At 44.1% G+C, this 14985-nt stretch overlaps 1 protein-coding gene, 3 non-coding genes and 1 pseudogene across 5 annotated transcripts in view; all 5 read left to right on the top strand.

Moving 5' to 3' along the window:
• The window catches only part of CLCN2 (chloride voltage-gated channel 2), a 171996-nt gene that overhangs the window by 78604 nt on the left and 78407 nt on the right, over positions 1–14985 (top strand). The gene's annotated exons all lie outside the window — the stretch shown is intronic.
• LOC131201537 (5S ribosomal RNA) lies at positions 6289–6407 on the top strand. The gene has a single exon (XR_009155903.1). It is a non-coding gene; the product is annotated as a 5S ribosomal RNA (ribosomal RNA).
• Positions 6827–6945, top strand: LOC131201548 (5S ribosomal RNA). Its single transcript, XR_009155914.1, has one exon. It is a non-coding gene; the product is annotated as a 5S ribosomal RNA (ribosomal RNA).
• On the top strand, positions 10071–10179 carry LOC131201567 (5S ribosomal RNA; annotated as a pseudogene).
• LOC131201561 (5S ribosomal RNA) lies at positions 10636–10754 on the top strand. Its single transcript, XR_009155926.1, has one exon. It is a non-coding gene; the product is annotated as a 5S ribosomal RNA (ribosomal RNA).

Below are 14985 nucleotides of genomic sequence, written 5' to 3' on the forward strand. Positions count from 1 at the left end.
GCATGGTGCCAGGACTGGGGGCTGGAGGCATGCCAGGCCCTTCGTCTTCATTATCAGTCTCTGGCTGAGGTAACAGGAGATGAGAGGGGCCCGGCTGCGGAGAGGGGGGCGGGCGAGACACAACACCATGTGGCTCGTCCTTGTCTCTGCCCAAAAAGCTCTCCTTTCCTTCGTGGTCTGTCTTTATGAATTTGCCGCATGGATAGGGAATTCTGGAGCTTTCTCCAAATGGGTTAAGAAACCGGTAGAAAGTTGAGCCGCTGTCAACCATACAACATAGAATATCGGAGTTGGAAGGGACCTTGGAGGTCTTCTAGTCCAACCCCCCTGCTCGAGCAGGAGAACCTCTACCGGTAGTCCTCGGCTTAGGGCCAAAATTGACCCCCCCCACTTCTGTTGTTAAGTGAGACATTTGTTAAGTGGGTTTTGCCCCATTTTACAAAGTTTATTGTCACAGTTGCTAAGTGAATCGCTGCAGCGGGCAAGTGAGCCACCCGGTTGCTAAGTGAATCTGGCTTCCCCGTTGACTTTGCGATCACATGACCTTGGATCATGAAAACCGTCATAAAGAAGAACCAGTTGCCAAGCATCTGAATTTTGATCGTAGCTGTGACAAATGGTCATAAGTCACATTTTTCAGTGCCGTTGTATCTGTGAATGGTCACTAAATAAACTGTTATAAGTCGAGGGCTACCTATACCTTTCAATCTCTTCTTAAAGACTTCTAGTGTTGGAGCACCCACAACATCTGAAACTCTGAGTTCTCAGCCTCCTGGTGATTGGCCAAAAGTCACACAGCCGTCTTTCGTGCCTAAGGCGGGACTAGAACTCATAGCCTTCTTGTGATTGGCCCAAAGTTTCCTAGCCATTCCATGGGAATTCTGGGAGTTGAAGTCCACCTATCTTAAAATTGCTGAAGTTGAGAATTTCTGCCTTAGAAGCTCTTACTTCTTTTTTATTATTATTTTATTTTGTCACAACAGTATACAGAATAGAATAGAATAGAATAGAATAGAATAGGGGCCGTGATAGCTCAGGCTGTAAGAAGCCTGTTATTAGAACACAGCTGCCTGCAATTATTGCAGGTTCTAGTCCCACCAGGCCCAAGGTTGACTCAGCCTTCCATCCTTTATAAGGTAGGTAAAATGAGGACCCAGATTGTTGGGGGGGGCAATAAGTTGACTTTGTAATATACAAATAGAATGAGACTATTGCCTTATACACTGTAAGCCGCCCTGAGTCTTCGGAGAAGGGCGGGATATAAATGTAAATAAATAATAATAAAAAAAGAATAGAATAGAATAGAATAGAATAGAATAGAATAGAATAGAATAGAATTTTATTGGCCAAGTGTGATTGGACACACAAGGAATTGGTCTTGGTGCATATGCTCTCAGTGTACATAAAAGAAAAGATACCTTCATCAAGGTACAACATTTACAACACAATTGATGGTCAGTATATCAATATAAATCATAAGGATTGCCAGCAACAAAGTTACAGTCATACAGTCATAAGTGGAAAGAGATGGGTGATGGGAACGATGAGAAGATTAATAGTAGTGCAGATTTAGTAAATAGTTTGACAGTGTTGAGGGAATTATTTGTTTAGCAGAGTGATGGCCTTCGGGAAAAAACTGTTCTTGTGTCTAGTTGTTCTCAGCAAAATATCATATAAGCATATATGTGAGCAAAAGTATGTAATAATTGTATTAATTTGATATAATGAAAGGAAAAATTAGGACAGGAGGCACTTTTGTGCTCTTATGCACGCCCCTTATAGTCCTCTTAGGAATGGGGTGAGATCAATGGTAGATAGTTTTTGGTTAAAGCTTTTGGGAGTTTGGGAAGAGACCACAGAGTCAGGCAGTGTGTTCCAAGCGTTAACAACTCTGTTACAAAAGTCGTATTTTCTGCAATCAAGATTGAAGCGGTTGACATTAAGTTTAAATCTATTGTTTGCTCTTGTATTATTGCGATTGAAGCTGAAGTAGTCTTTAACAGGAAGGACATTGCAATAGATGATTTTGTGTGTTAAACAGAGGTCTTGTCGGAGTCGGTGAAGTTCTAAGTTTTCTAATCCCAGGATTTCAAGTCTGGTGGTGTAGGGTTCTGGGTTCTGGTTTTCTGGTTGGTTCCCATTCTCCCTTGACTAGTTTTCTGGGGCTGTTTAAGTTAATTGCTGAACGTTTCTTAGCTTGAATTGCTTAAAAGCAGATTATGAGGTTAAGAATCCATGCCAAGTAATGATTATGGTGTTGGATTAGAAGTAGGGACTCCCAGACTCAAATCTTCCCTCGCTCCAAATTGTAGGATAATAGTGTGCCAGTCCCTCTCGTTTTGATTGTGCTTGTACAAAACCAGGATTAGTTGGGACTGTAGTCTGTTACATAAGCCAAAGCTGGCTGAATCTGCACAACACACTAAGCCAGGTATCTCCCAACGTGGCAACTTTTAAGACTTGTGCACTCCAATTCCCAGAATTCTTCAACCAGCCGTCCTGAGGAATTGTGGGAGTTGAAGTCCACAAGCCTTAAAGTTGCCAAGTTTTATAATTCTGTAATTTGGTGGGAATCGTATTCATAATCAACGTTCTCAGCCCATCCTAATGAGGGAAACCATATTTTTAGCTCTCCAAGGGCCCATGATTCCGCTCGTCTTTTAGGACGCAAATACGTGGATGTAAATTTCCCAAATCCTCTTTTCTGGCTTACGCCTAGATTCCCAGGATCCGACTAGAGGTGCTACGGAGGAAAGGGCACCCTGCCTGCGTTCAGAAGCAGCCTCTCCCTAACTCAACCCTGAGTTGACTGGCATTGACTGGAGAGCTGCCAAACCTGTTGTGTCTGCGCCCCCCGAGCTGGGCCCCCTGCCAGAAAGTGACTCGGAAAGTGAGGGGGAAGGCCCATCAGGACTTACCTCTGGAGCACCAGCTTCCCTGGCTCAGCTCCAGGAGCCAGAGGCAGGCCAGGTGGAGGAGATAACGAGGCCTCTATCCCCTGATTCTTCTCCCCCCACAGGCCACGCCTCCAGACCCAGCTGATGGCAATCAGGCCTGGCTGGACCCTAGGTTTCGTAGGTAGGAGAGGTGGGAACAACAGAAGCAAGGGTGGGGCAGGCCTAGGAAGTGCTGAGTCATGGAGCCACACCCCACAGGATATAAAAGCAACAAGGGCTGCTATACCTCTTCGTGACAAGCAAATCAACTGCTTAACTAGAGCTGAAGTACTGTTTGTTCCTGGTTGACTCTTCAGCATCAAGAGAGATAACAGAGACACTTGGCAGATGATCGCTAGTTTGCTGCCAGAGCTGATAGTTGCCGGCTAATTAAGTCATCGCTCGGGCTGAGATTGGTCTTTTGCAGTTGCAGAGAATGCCCAAAGTTGCAAGTCCCAGCTAGGAGGATACCGCCTTTGATCGATCTCAAGGGTTTCTGGATCGCCTTAGCAATAGAATAGAATAGAATTTTTTATTGGCCAAGTGTGATGGGACACACAAGGAATTTGTCTTTGGTGCATATGCTCCCAGTGTACATAAAAGAAAAGATACGTTCGTCAAGAATCATAAAGTACAACACTTAATGATAGTCATAGGGTACAAATAAGCAGTCAGGAAACAATTAATATCAATATAAATCGTAAGGATACAAGCAACAAGGTTACAGTCATATAGTCATAAGTGGGAGGAGATGGGTGATGGGAACGATGAGAAGATTAATAGTAGTGCAGATTTAGTCAATAGTTTGACAGTGTTGAGGGAATTATTTGTTTAGCAGAGTGATGGCGTTCGGGGGAAAAACTGTTCTTGTGTTTACTTGTTCTGATGTGCAGTGCTCTATAGCATTGTTTTGAGGGTAGGAGTTGAAACAGTTTATGTCCAGGATGTGAGGGGTCTGTAGATATTTTCCCAGCCCTCTTTTTGACTCGTGCAGTATACAGGTTCTCAATGGAAGGCAAGTTGGTAGCCATTGTTTCTTCTGCAGTTCTAATTATCCTCTGAAGTCTGTCTTGGCAGGCGAGACAGATCCAGGGTGGTGCATACGCCTGGAGGGATCCACCTCCACCTTCTTCCAGAATCTCGCACATTTTTTCTTCTCGTGCTGATCCAGGCACGTTCTCCCGTGCCACCTGACTTCTTGAGGGTTTTGTATCGATAAAAGGCACACACCCTGCTACACCCTCCAAATGCTGGGAGGGAACAATGAAGGGGGTGGCCAAGCTCACTTCAAGCCAGCAGGGCCTTAAGCGGTGGCTCCATTCAGTTTGTGGGACCATGAATAGGCTCCTTCGAGCCACCATAAACTTTTCTAAAATAAATAAATTCATCCCAATGTTAATGGAGAGTCTCAGTCATCCAGGTCACGGTTGTCCCAAAAGTGCTTTTTTCAAGAGGCCACTGGACTTCCTCGGTTTTTTTTCTTTGAAGACGTTTCGCTTCTCATCCAAGAAGCTTCTTCAGCTCCGACCCGGATGATGGGGAATGGAAGGATTTGTACTCCTTGCAGACAGCTGGTCATTTGCATCTTTTTAGAGGGTCCTTGAGGCCGCTTGGAGGTTTATCTGTGTCCTCAGGGTCACCTGAATAATGCAAATGGGTGTTGTGATCCAGGCCAAAGTAGGTAGTAGTAAACGCAATCAGTTCAAAAACAGACAGACTTTATTAGAACACCTGAGTATTAAACTCATTCTCAGCGTCGTCCAAACTAAATCAAAGCAAATTCTTCAGAACACAATTCTTCAGTCTTATCACCAACCTTGGTCTTAATTAGGCAAACTGCCAAAGGCTTTTCTTGGCAAAAGTTCAAAAAAGTTCAAAAGCAGAAGACGTCGCCAAGAAATAAATGCAACAAGGAGCAAGGCTATCAATGTTGTTTTCCGACAAAGAGCCCAAACGCCATTGCTGGTCTTTTAAGCCTTACGGGAGAGGCCAATCATCTCTTGGCCTTACTCCCGAGTCGTCCTCTTTGCTTGAGCTGCTCTTGCCTTCTGGCAGCTCTTCTCATGTGTGCATTAGGAACAGGCTCCTCCTGTTCCTCTGCCTCACTACTGTCAGTCTCTGGAGGCTCCGGAGTCCACACATTACTCCCAAATGGCCCTGGTCCCACCTCTGCCTCTGATGCAGAGCCCTCATCCGGGCCTTCCCCAGCCTCCAGGACTGGCCCATGTTCTTCCTCAGCCTCATCGCTGTCTGTCTCCGTTGCCAGCTCCTCAGGCTGCTGGCGGACCACAACAATGGGTGCTTTTCTGCTTAACCTGAGGCTCCACATCCATATGCACCACTCAGGTGACCCTAAGGACATAAATAAACCTCCAAGGGGCCTCAACAACTCTCTAAAAGGATGCAAATGACCAGCTGTCTGCAAGGAATCTAAATCCTTCCATTCCCCACCATCCAGTCAGAGTTGAAGAAGCTTCTTGGAGGAGAAGCAAAACGTCTTCAAAAGAAAAAAACAAGAAAGTCCAGTTGCCTCCTGAAAAAGCACCTTTGTGACAACATGACCTGGATGACTGAGAATCTCCCTAGATATTAAATATTAAACCAGAGTATAAAATACAAATGAAATAAAGATAGTAGGGAATGGAAAAGAGAAAGCAAGGTGAAGGATAAGTGCAGGTAGTCCTCGCCTTACAACAGTTCATTTAGTGACCGTTCAAAGTTACAAAAGCGCTGAAAAAAGGGACATACGACCGTTCGTCACATTTCCAACCACTGCGCTCACACGATCAGAATTCAGACGTCTGTCCCCTGACTCATATTTATGATGGTTGCAGCATCCCGGGGCTCCAGGAGATCCCCTTTTGCGACCTCCTGGCAAGCAAAGTCAATGGGGGGGAAGCCAGATTCACTTAACGACCGTGTTCGTAACTTAACAACTGCAGCGATTCGCTGAACGACGGAGGTGGGAAAAGGTCGTAAAATAGGGCGCAACTCCCTTAACAAGTGTCTCCCTCAGGAAGAGAAATTGTCGGGCTCCATTGCGGTTGTAGGTCGAGGCCTTATCCATAATTTTTCACCCTGTTCCTTTGGGCAACTTTTAGCCAAAGGTGTCAGCGCAGGAAAAAAGAGAAAAATTTCTTTTGCTGCAAAATGTAGAAGGGTGAGATGAAAGCCTAGTCAGGAGAGGTTTTTTTCTAATTGTTTTCATGGACCGTTTGTGTGTGTGTGTGTGTGTGTGTGTGGAGTCCTCTGTTAAAGCTTGTAGACCCAGCAAATGCCAATTAATATTGTTGCAAGTGTCAGTTTAAGTCGAGATGCAGCTTAAAAGCCGCAGCAAACATTTAGGTAGACCGTCTACGGCCATACTACCCTGAAAGCGCCCGATCCCGTCTGATCTCGGAAGCTAAGCAGGGTCAGGCCTGGTTAGTACTTGGATGGGAGACCGCCTGGGAATACCGGGTGCTGTAGGCTTTTTTTTTATTTAATGTTTTATTTATTTATTTAAATCGTTTTTTATTTAATATTTTATTTAAAATAAAAAAATTGCCTCCTGGCTTTTTAAAAAAATATTTAATATTTTATTTAAAATTAAAAAAAGAAACACTTTTGCTCCCTAGCTTCCCCTCCCCCTTCCCCTTGCAGCCCATGCAGGAAAATATGCAAGGGTCCTTTTGCCCCACTGTGAGATCAGGTGGGTGAGAGCTCCTTTTGCATCCGCTTGCTTAGAACGGCCCTCCTGGCTTGGCAGGGCAGCGCAGAAATACAGCAGCAGTAGGAGACATGGAGGACCTGGGGGCAGGGGATGATGGGTCCCGCTTTGTAGTCCTGCTGATTGCTGCAGCAGGGTATGGAGAGGCAGCTTAAAAGCAACAGCAAAAATGTCATTCATTGTCTACGGCCATACTACCCTGAAAGCGCCCGATCCCGTCTGATCTCGGAAGCTAAGCAGGGTCAGGCCTGGTTAGTACTTGGATGGGAGACCGCCTGGGAATACCGGGTGCTGTAGGCTTTTTTAAATTTTTTTTTAATACACCCCTTTCTCCTCCCTCTACCCCCACTTGTCCAGATTATCCTAAATTGTTGCTGCAAAACGCAGCTCCTTGCAGAGCTGCGTTTCCCATTCGAAAACTGACGGATCGGATTCAGCAGCTGGTCTTTTGCACCCGTGTTCCCCCAAACTCCTTCTTGGTCCAGCCAGTTCTGGATCTTTTTTTTTTTTTTTTTAGCCAATTGCAACCTGTGCAGGAAATGCAGCGCTGCGTTTCCTTCTCCAAGCCCGCTGCATCAGATTTGGAATTTTTTTATTTATTTATTTTTATTTATTTATCAAATTTTTATACCGCCCTTCTCCCGAAGGACTCAGGGCGGTGTACAGCCAAAGATAAAACACAGACTATGTACAATTAAAACCAAATTAAAAAATAGCAAATTACAAAAAAAGGCTGATAATCAAAATTTAAATTTAAATTTTTTTTAAAAAAATATTAATAAAACCCCTATTTAAAACCAACTATTATGCCAGTCCCACTTGAATAAATAAGTATGTTTTTAGCTCACGACGGAAGGTCCGAAGATCAGGCACTTGACGTAGGCCAGGGGGAAGTTTAATCTCAAAGCTTTTCTTTTTTTTTTTCCCCAAGGGGCAAATGGACTTGGCTTATTTTTCCTTGAAGACGTTTCACTTCTCCCCCCCGAGAAGCTTCTTCAACTCTAACCGGACAGAGGGAAATGGAAAAATTTATATTCCTTGCAGATTTATAGTCCTTGCAGATTCATATTCCTTGCAAAGGACCGGCTGTCTGCAAGGACTATAAATCCTTCCATTCCCCACCATCCGGTCAGAGTTGAAGAAGCTTCTTGGATGAGAAGCCAAACGTCTTCAAGGACAAAACCAGAAAGTCCAGCTGCCTCTTGAAAAAAGCACCTTTGGGACAACCATGGCCAACTTTGGCCCCTTTGGAGCCGTGATAGCTCAGGCTGTTAGTAGCCTGTTATTAGAACACAGCAGCCTGCAATTACTGCAGGTTCAAGCCCGGCCCAAGGTTGACTCAGCCTTCCATCCTTTATAAGGTAGGTAAAATGAGGACCCAGATTGTTGGGGGGGCAATAAGTTGATTTTGTAAATATACAAATAGAATGAGACTATTGCCTTATACACTGTAAGCCGCCCTGAGTCTTCGGAGAAGGGCGGGATATAAATGTAAAAAAAACAAAAAACAAAAACCATGACCTGGATGGCTGAGAACGGCTCTGCACGGCAGCGTGTGGTCCTGGATACAGGTAGTTCTCCGCTTACAGCAGGTGTGAAATCTATAAAAAACTTCCCTACCGCTTTTGTGGGCGTGGCTAGATTGGTGGGCGTGGCTTGGTGGTCAGATGACTCGGTGGGCGTGGCCAATAACAATAGATAATAAAAAGGATAAACAAAGTATACAAAACAATAAGAGGTACCAAAAACCAGCTTTCACACTCTACACACACACAACACAACACAACTGACTCGTACACAATGTAAAGGCTGCACTTCACCCAAAATGGCCCCTGCAACAAGCAGGAACCTCACACAGCCACAAAAAGCTCAAAAACCAACTTTCACACTGTACACACACACACAACACAACACAACTGACTCACACACAATGTAAAGGCAGCTGCACTTCACCCAAAATGGCCCCTGCAACGAGCAGGAACGTCACACAGCCACAAAAAGCTCAAAACCCAACTTTCACACTTTACACACACACACAACACAACACAACTGACTCACACATACACAAAATGCCACGTACAGCTTTGTGAGATTTTGTGTGTTTGTGTAGTTAGAGTGAAACACTACAGAAACACACCAAAGCTCAGAAAGCTGCACGAATATTTTATTTTATTTTGTTATTTTATTTTATTTATAGATTTTAGAAGATAAAAGCAGCTAAATTTAAAACTTCCTTAACTTTAAATTGCTGTCTAAAAAAAAAAACTCCTTAAAAAATCCCAGTTAACTATTTTTAAAGCTCCCCCCACTACAGTTATTTATCCAATTAGAGGCAGGCAGATTGAGTTGCTCACTGAGGAGATGGATTGCAGGCAGGCAGAGTCAGTTGCTAACTGATGCAATTGATTGCAGCAGCCGAAGCAAAGAAAGGCTTAGTGAGCCCGAAAGAAGCAGCAAGAAGTCAAGTGGACACGGGCGATTGGGTGGGCCTGGGCGGAGGCTGTTGTAAGAGGTTGTAAAAAATGCTTTTAAAAGCCTCTGATGATCAGGCAACTCAGCTGGGATTGCCAGAGGAGCCTTTTAAAAGCTTTTTTTTAACAACCTCTTGGGCCCAAGAGGTTGTTTAAAAAAAACTTTTAAAGAGTTCTGATGATCCCAGCTGAGCCGCAGGATCATCAAAGGTTGTTTTTTTTTTAACTTTTAAAAGCATTTTTTCGGCTGAAGAAAAAATGCTTTTAAAAGTAAAAAAGAAATCTCTGATGATTGCGTGGCTCAGCAGGGGCAGGTGGCGCAGCCAGGGATTTTTGCTACCAGTTCTCCGAACCACCCGCCGCCATAGCTACCAGATCAGGCGATCCGGTCCAAACCAGGAGCATGTCACCCCGACTTACAACGGTTCGTTTAGTGACCGTTCCAAGTTACAACGGCACTGAAAAAAGGGACTTACAGCCGTTTCATACCTGAAGCCCGCTGCGGCATCTCCCCGCCGTCCTGTAATCAAAATGCAGACGCTTGCCAATTGACTCCTATTTATGACGGTTTGCAGCATCAAAGGAGTCCGGTTTGCGACGAGCAAAGTTGACGGGGAAGCCGGATTCCCTTCACCACCGTGTCGCCCACTTAACGAAGGCAAGGATTTGCTTAACAACGGTGGCAAGGAAAGTCTTAAAACGGGTCCAACTCAACCAATGTTTCACTGAGCAACGTAAACTTTTGGGCTCGTAACTCGAGGACTTACCTGCAGTAGCCCAGTGAGTTGAAGAAAACGTTGGCTAGGGTGGCAGCAAGGAAAGGAGTGGTGGGTTCTGATGGCAGGGGATGATGGTCTCGTCTAGGCTGTCATCCCCCTCTTAGACAGGCTGATGCTGGAGTTTATATGGGTGCCCAGCACGAGCTTAAAAGCCGCAGCAAAGAGCTCGTTTATTGTCTATGACCATACTATCCTGAACGTGCCTGATCTCGGAAGCTAAGCAGAGTCAGGCCTGGTTAGTACTTGGATGGGAGATCACCTGGGAATACTGGGTGCTGTAGGCTTATTTTTTATTTTAATATTTGATTTATTTATTTAATATTAATAATCATTTTTATTTAATATTTTATTTAAAATAAAAAATTGCCTCCTGGCTTTTTTAAAAAAAATTTAATATTTTATTTAAAATTTTAAAAAAAAACTTTTGCTCCTTGCTTCCCCTCCCCTTCCCCGCCCAGCCTGTCTTTCCACTTTCCCTGCAAATTGCAGCCCGTGCAGGAAAATATGCAAGGGTCCTTTTTCCCCACTGTGAGATCAGGTGGGTGAGAGATCCCTTTGCATCCGCTTGCTTAGAACGGCCCTCCTGGCTTGGCAGGGCAGCGCAGAAATACAGCAGCAGCAGCAAGAGGCATGGAGGACCTGGGGGCAGGGGATGATGGGTCCCGCTTTGTAGTCCTGCTGATTGCTGCAGCAGGGTATGGAGAGGCAGCTTAAAAGCCGCAGCAAAAATCTCATTAATTGTCTACGGCCATACTACCCTGAAAGCGCCCGATCCCGTCTGATCTCGGAAGCTAAGCAGGGTCAGGCCTGGTTAGTACTTGGATGGGAGACCGCCTGGGAATACCGGGTGCTGTAGGCTTTTTTATTTTTTGCATCCATGTTCAGTGGGTCAGAATACGTTTTGTGGCTTTACCGTGAAGCTTCTGTTAGTGGGTCGTTTTCTTTCTTATGAATTCGAAGGATGTCGTGAATTCTGTAACCAGCTTAAACCTCCTTGGGTTAAAATTAATCAAGGGTCTGCAACTTTGGCAACTTTACGACTTCTGGACTTCAACTCCCAGAATTCCTGCGCATGCGCTGGCTGAGGAATTCTCGGAGTCAAAGTCCACAAGTGGTAAACTTGCCAAGGTTTCAGACCCCTGGATTAAATGCAGTGGTGAAATCCAATTTTTTTTTTACTACCGGTTCTGTGGGTGTGGCGTGGCTTGGTTGGCGTGGCAGGGGAAGGATACTGCAAAATCCCCATTCCCTCCCCACTCCTGGGGGAAGGATATTGCAAAATCTCCATTCGCACCCCACTCCTGGGGGAAGGATATTGCAAAATCTCCATTCCCTCCCCACTCCAGGGAAAGGATACTGCAAAATCCCCATTCCCACCTCACTCCTGGGGGAAGGATATTGCAAAATCTCCATTCCCACCCCACTCCTGGGGGAAGGATATTACAAAATCTCCATTCCCTCCCCACACCAGGGAAAGGATACTGCAAAATTCCCATTCCCACCTCACTCCTGGGGGGAAGGATATTGCAAAATCTCCATTCCCACCCCACTCCTGGGGGAAGGATATTGCAAAATCTCCATTCGCACCCCACTCCTGGGGGAAGGATACTGCAAAATCTCCATTCCCACCCCACTCCTGGGGGAAGGATACTGCAAAATCCCCATTCCCACCCCACTCTGGGGCCAGCCAGAGGTGGCATTTGCCGGTTCTCTGAACTGCTCAAAATTTCCGCTATAGGTTCTCCAGAACCTGCTGGATTTCACCCCTGCTCCAAACTCCATGCCTCTTGTGTGTGCTTGGCATTGTCAAAATATTTAGTTCTGGAGCAGGATATGGTCTGTGATGGGAGGGAGGGAAGGAGGGAGGGAGGGTGGAAGAGTAGCCTTACTATCCAGGCGCCTCCCCTCACAACAGAATACAGCTATTTTCAACAATAGCCACTTTATGCAAACATATTTATATCTGCCTTTGACTTGCTGTAATTTAAGGGCAAATTGTGTGGAAACAGTTTCCTCACGGCCTCCAGCGGATTTGGAGATTTTAAGCTCTTTGAAATGTCTTTGAATATTATTAGTAGCTCCGGTTGGTAGTGTAGAGCACGGGGGTCACCAACCTTGGCAATTTGAACTTCAACTCCCAGAATTCCCCAGCCAGTGTCTTGGTGAGTCTTCGTGGTCAACTTGCCAAGTGTCCAAATTTTTGATCGCATGACCATGAGGATACTTCCTAGGCTTAGAAAACTTGGAACTCTGTCGCCTTCGACAAGACCTAAATTTAACTCATAGAATCATCTATTGTAATGTCCTTCCTGTTAAAGACTACTTCAGCTTCAATTGCAATAATACTAGAGCAACCAATAGATTTAAACTTAATGTCAACCGCTTCAATCTTGATTGCAGAAAATATAACTTCTGTAACAGAATCATCAGTGCTTGGAATACTTTACCTGACTCTGTGGTCTCTTCCCATAATCCTAAAATCTTCAACCTGAAACTCTCTACTATTGACCTCACCCCATTCCTAAGAGGACCATAAGGGGCGTGCATAAATGCACAAACGTGCCTACCGTTCCTGTCCTATTGTTTTTCTTTTCTTCTTCATAAGGAGGTATAAGCATACATATATGCTTATACCTCCTTATATTTACTCATATATGTGTTTATATAACATAACATCAGAGTTGGAAGGGACCTTGGAGGCCTTCTAGTCCAACCCCCTGCCCAGGCAGGAAACCCTATACCATCTCAGTCAGATGGTTATCCAACATTTTCTTAAAAATTTCCAGTGTTGGAGCATTCACAACTTCTGAAGGCAAGTCGTTCCACTTATTAATTGTTCTAACTGTCAGGAAATTTCTCCTTAGTTCCAAGTTGCTTCTTTCCTTGACCAGTTTCCACCCATTGCTTCTTGTTCTACCCTCAGGTGCTTTGGTGAACAGCCTGACTCCCTCTTCTTTGTGGCAGCCCCTAAGATATGTGGCAGCCCCTAAGATATTATATTATATAATCTTTTTGTATGATACCTACATATATTGTTATGACAAAATAAATAAAATAAAAAAATAAAAGTTGTAAGTGTGAAAAATGGCCCAAAGTCACTTTTTTTTCCAGTGTTGTGGTAACTTTGCACGGTCACTAAATGAATTGGTGTAAGTCGAGGACTACCTGTCTGCCCCCTTACCCTTAGGTGTGTTACGCACCTCCTTGTTGCTTCCTCTATTTTGTTGCACTGCCCTTCTCCTGCGGTGCAAATCCACTCTCCAAATTTGCAACCGCTCGTTTTCAAAGGAGTTGTTTAGATGCCGTAAGTATGGGCTACCTCGGAGTAGGCTACGTGCTTTGCCACGAATGAAGGAGTTGTCTTCTTTCCTTCTTTTGATATTTAGGCTTCCTTGCAAATTTGATTGACACTGTCCATCAATTTCACCCCAACGGAGATCTCGAAAGAGTAGGAGGATGCTTAAAAATAATTCCTTTAAAGTGCAACTCTTGGGTTTTTTTAGTGCTGGCTCATTCTAATCTTTTAGTTGTGGTCTGCTGTGCCTTTGTGCGTCATTCCTTCTTGAAGAGAAGAATGGATGAAGCCACAGTGGGCTATTCATCAATTTCCCGCAATAAACAGATAGATATTTTTCAGGGCCATTAAATTAATCTAAGGCAACCAGGAGCGCTTTTCTCCAAACATCAACAGGACTTCCTTGATTTTTCTTAAAAATGATTTTTCTTCTCATCTAAGAAGCTTCTTCACTACTCAACTCCTCCCCAACTCTCAGAACTGAGACCACTAAGGTCATCCAATCCAACCCGTAATCTTGTAATGATTGAGGTGTGTGCAGTGGTGGGATTCAAATAATTTAACAACCAGTTCTCTGCCCTAATGATTTCTTCCAACAACCAGTTCATCAAACTGCTCAGAAACTTAACAACTGGTTCTGCACCTCTCATCCCCTCCATTCTGGTGAACTGTGGTTTTTTTCCAAGAGGATACAGATAGTCCTCGACTTACAACCATTCATTTAGTGACCTTCAGAGCTACAACAGCGCTAAAAAAAGGTGACTTATGACTGTTTTTCGCACATACAACTGTTGCAGCATCCCCTAAGACTGCATTTGTGATCAAAATTCAGACACTTGGCAGCTGGCTCGTATTTATGACGGTTGCAGTGTCCTGGGGTTATGTGATCCCCTTTTGTGGCCGTCTTACAAGCAAAGTCAATGGGGAAGTTAGATTCACTTAACAACCATATTACTAACTTAACAACTGCAGGGATTTACTTAACAACGGAATCAAGGAAGGTTGTAAAATGGGGCAAAACTCACTTAGCAATGGAAATGTGAGAGGGTCATAAGTCGAGGATCACTTGTGTATTGGAAAAGTGAGGAAAGATAAACTTCAAAAGTGAGGAAAAATACCAGTGTGTGGGGGGTGTTAATATTTGTTAGTTAGTTAGTTTGTTTGTAAAATTTATTGGTTCAAATTTATTTATTGGTAAGATAAAATTTATCTTACCACATGGTTAATGTTTAGAATTAGAATTCTTTATTGGCCAAGTGTGATTGGACACACAAGGAATTTGTCTTTGGTGCATATGCTCTCGGTGTACATAAAAGAAAAAATACCTTCATCAAGAATCATAAGGTATAACACTTAATGATAGTCATAGGGTACAAATAAACAATCAGGAAACAATATCAATATAAATCGTAAGGATACAAACATAAAGTTACAGTCATAAGTGGAAGGAGGTGGGTGGTGGGAACGATGAAAAGATTAATAGTAGTGCAGTTTTAGTAAATAATTTGACAGTGTTGAGGGAATTATTTGCTTAGCAGAGTGATGGCCTTTGGGAAAAAACTGTTCTTGTGTCTAGTTGTTCTGGTGTGCAGTGCTCTATAGCGTCGTTTTGAGGATAGGAGTTGAAACAGTTTATGTCCAGGATGTGAGGAATCTGTAAATATTTTTACAGCCCTCTTTTTGACGCGTGCAGTATACAGGTCCTCAATGGAAGGCAGGTTGGTAGCTATGGGTTTTTTCTGCAGTTCTAATGATCCTCTGAAGTCTGTGTCTCTTCTTGTTGAGTTGAAGAACC

This window comes from Ahaetulla prasina, chromosome 6, assembly GCF_028640845.1.
Source record: "Ahaetulla prasina isolate Xishuangbanna chromosome 6, ASM2864084v1, whole genome shotgun sequence".
Taxonomy (NCBI): domain Eukaryota; kingdom Metazoa; phylum Chordata; class Lepidosauria; order Squamata; family Colubridae; genus Ahaetulla; species Ahaetulla prasina.